Source organism: Rhinopithecus roxellana, chromosome 8 (assembly GCF_007565055.1).
Source record: "Rhinopithecus roxellana isolate Shanxi Qingling chromosome 8, ASM756505v1, whole genome shotgun sequence".
NCBI lineage: Eukaryota > Metazoa > Chordata > Mammalia > Primates > Cercopithecidae > Rhinopithecus > Rhinopithecus roxellana.
In genome coordinates, this window is record NC_044556.1 from 6,038,647 (window position 1) to 6,042,255 (window position 3,609).

General features: G+C 49.5%; 1 pseudogene; it reads right to left on the bottom strand.

Moving 5' to 3' along the window:
* Window positions 1–2,358: 2,358 nt before the first annotated feature.
* LOC104682294 lies at window positions 2,359–3,343 on the bottom strand (annotated as a pseudogene).
* Between the last annotated feature and the right edge of the window lie 266 nt (window positions 3,344–3,609).

Sequence of the window (3,609 nt, forward strand, 5' to 3'; positions counted from 1 at the left end):
TCTAAGTAAATCAGAATCTCTGGTAATGAGACCCAGGCCTCAGCATTTATAAGCTCTCTAGGCGATTTCAATCTATCTCAAACTTGACCAGTGACATGAATCCTCACATATAGTCTGCCTAAATAGATTTTATAGATGCAAAGTGTAAATAAATTACAAATGAACAGTGAAATGTAAACGTGAAGTACAATAAATTCTCATTTAAGGTCTAATAGATTTTGGAAACTGCAACAAGAAATATAATGGATAACAAAACCAGATTATTTTTCACAACTTTATAGCTAAACAATGTTAAACGACGTTATTTGAGGACCTCCTATAATTATTTTCTTAAAGTCACAGTTTCCAAGAACCTATCAACATTATGTGAGCACTTAACTGTATACAAGAAGAAGAATGTGGCCAGGTGTGGTGGCTCACGCCCCTAATCCCAGCACTTTGGAAGGCCGAGGCGAGCAGACCATAAAGTCAGGAGTATCAAGACCAGTCTGGGCAACATGGTGAAACCCCGTCTCTACCAAAACTACAAATGAGCCTGGTGGTGGGCACCTGTAGTCCCAGCTACTCGGGAGACTGACACAGGAGAATCACTTAGAACGGGGGAAGTGGAGGTTGCAGTTATGCCTGAAATTGGTGGGTTATTGATCTCACTGACCTCAAGAATGAAGCTGCAGACCCTCGCAGATAAGTGTTACAATTCTTGAAGATGTGTGGCCAGAGTTCGCTCCTTCACACGTTCAGATGTGTCTGGAGCTTCTTCCTTCTGGTGGGTTCGTGGTCTACGCTGTCAAGAGTAAAGCTGCAAACCTTCACAGTGAGTGTTCCAGCTCTTAAACAGGACGTGGACCCAAAGAACGAGCAGCTACAAGAGTCATTGCAGACACAGAAAAAAACATACACCTTCACACTGGAGAAGACAACCTGTAAAAGATTACTACTGGCTGGGGCAGCCTGCTTTTATTCCCTTATCTGGCCCCACCCACATCCTGCTGATTGGTCCATTTTACAGAGAGCTGATTTGTCCATTTTACAGAGAGCTGATTGGTCCTTTTTGACAGAGTGCTGATTGGTGCGTTTACAATCCCTGAGCTGGACACAGAGTGCTTGACAGAAAAGTTCTGCAAGTCCCCACTAGGTTAGCTAGACACAGAGCATGATTGGTGCCTTTACAAACCTTGAGCTAGACACAGAGTGCTGATTGGTGCGTTTACAATCCTTTAGCTACACACCAGTGCTAGACAGAAAAGTTCTCCAAGTCCCTATTAGGTTAGATACTAACTAATCAGAGTACTGATTGGTGTATTTACAAACCCTGAGCTAGACACAGAGTGCTGATTGGTGTATCTACAATCCCTCGGCCAGACATAAAAGCTCTCCAAGTCCCCACCACACTCAGGAGCCCAGCCGGCTTCACCCAGTAGATCCCGCACCTGGCCGCGGGCGGAGCTGCCCGCCAGTCCCGCACCGTGCACCTGCACTCCTCAGCCCCTGTGCGGTCGACGGGACAGAGCGCCTCGAAGCAGGGGGCGGCGCTCGTCTGGGAGGCTCGGGCCGCATGGGAGCCCACCGCGGGCGGGGAATGGGTTTGGGCATAGGCGGGCTGCAGATCCTGAGCCCTGCCCCGCGGGGAGGCAGCTTGAGGCCCTGGGAGAATTCGAGCGCAGCGCCGGCGGGCCCGTACTGCTGGGGGACCCGGCGCACCCTCTGCAGCTGCTGGCCCGGGTGCTAAGCCCCTCACTGCCTGAGGCCAGCGGCGCCGGCCGGCCGCTCCGAGTGCTGGGCCCGCCGCGCCCGCGCCCGCGCCCGCGCTCGCCGGAACTCGCGCTGGCCTGTGAGCGCCGCGCGCAGCCCCGGTTCCCGCCCGCGCCTCTCTCTCCACGTCTCCCCGCAAGCAGAGGGAGCTGGCTCCGGCCGCGGCCAGCCCAGAGAGGAGCTCCCACAGTGCCGTGGCGGACTGAAGGGCTCCCCAAGCACGGCCAGAGTGGGCCCCGAGGCCGAGGAGGTGCCGAGAGCGAGGGCTGCTAGCATGTTGTCACTTCCCGCAGTGAGCCGTGATCGCACCACTGCACTCCAGCCTGGACAAAAGAGCGAGAATACTTCTTAAAAAAAGAAGAAGAAGAAGAAGAGAGATGTGGTAATTTCATCTGGATACCAGGGTCATTGCCCAGAAACTAAAAGAGTCTGTCTAGGTATATTGGATTCAATACTGATGTTTATTAAGAACAAACGATATCAGAATACTCAGCAATTCCAGTTAGAGACATAATGAAGGAAGCAATCTTCTTTGCAGGTCTAGATATTTGACCGTGCTGCCTTTTCCAACCCACGCTGAAGAATAGAACAGATAAGATACTGAGATTAGACTATTCTGCCTTGCAGCCGCCGCAGGGCACTTTGAATGTCCCTGTTTCTCAGGCTGTAGATGAAGAGGTTCAGCATGGAGGTGACCACCGTGTACATCACTGAGGTCACTGCACCCTTTCTGGGATAAGAGGACACGTCTGAACTGAGGTACCCTCCAACGCCTGTTCCATAAAATAAGCAAACAACTGACAGGTGGGAGCCGCAGGTGGAGAAGGCTTTATACCTCCACCTGATGATGGAACCCGCAGAACGGAGGAAACAATTTTATAACAAGAGAAAAGGATCCCCGAGATGGGAAGAAAACCAAATATGGCAGCAGGGAAATACATGACTATGTTATTGGTGAAGGTGTCACAGCAGGCAAGGTTGGGGAGTTGAGAAGGGTCACAGAAGAAATTGGGAATTTCCACATCTTTGAAGCAGGTAATTTGTAAGGCAGTCCAATTGTGCAGCTGGGAGTCTAAAAGACTGAGAAAAAAAGACAACAAAACAAGGAAGGCGCAGAAACGTGGGTTCATGATGACTGGATAATACAGAGGGTAACAAATGGCCACAAACCGGTCATAGGCCATCACACTCAGGAGCATGACTTCCATGCCTCCAAAAATGGCGAAAAGCGACATCTGATCAGGCAGCCCACATAGGAGATGACTCTGCTGTGAGACTGGATGTCCACAATCACCTTGGGGACGGTGATGGAGGTGAAACCAATGTCAGCCAAAGACAGGTTGGAGAGGAAGAAGTACATGGGGTTGTGGAGGTGGGAGTCAGAGCTGACAGCCAGGATGATGAGCAGGTTCCCCAGCACTGTGACCAGGTACATGGACAGGAACAGCCCAGCGAGGACAGGTTGCAGTTCTGGATCCTCTGAGAGTTCCAGGAGGAGGAATTCTGAGACATCTGTTCGATTCCGTGGATCTGCACGGTTTGGACAACTTTTGAATAGAAAAGAGGGTTGAAAAAAAGGAAACAAGTAAACTAACACCCAGCACTGTGTCTGCATTTTGGATATAAACAATTCACAAGTAATGTTTCCAGATTTCAGAGCAAGGCACACTAAGCAATATTTTGCAGTTGTGACAAATCCAATTTTCTTATAATTATTTCAGCATTGATTTTTGTGTTATTCACTTTTTGCTATACACACCAGCTCTAGAGACACTAGATTCAAGAATGGTCCAAGAACCAGATCATTATATATAACAAATTCATAACTGCTAGAAAATACAGCCTATCTTTTCAGAA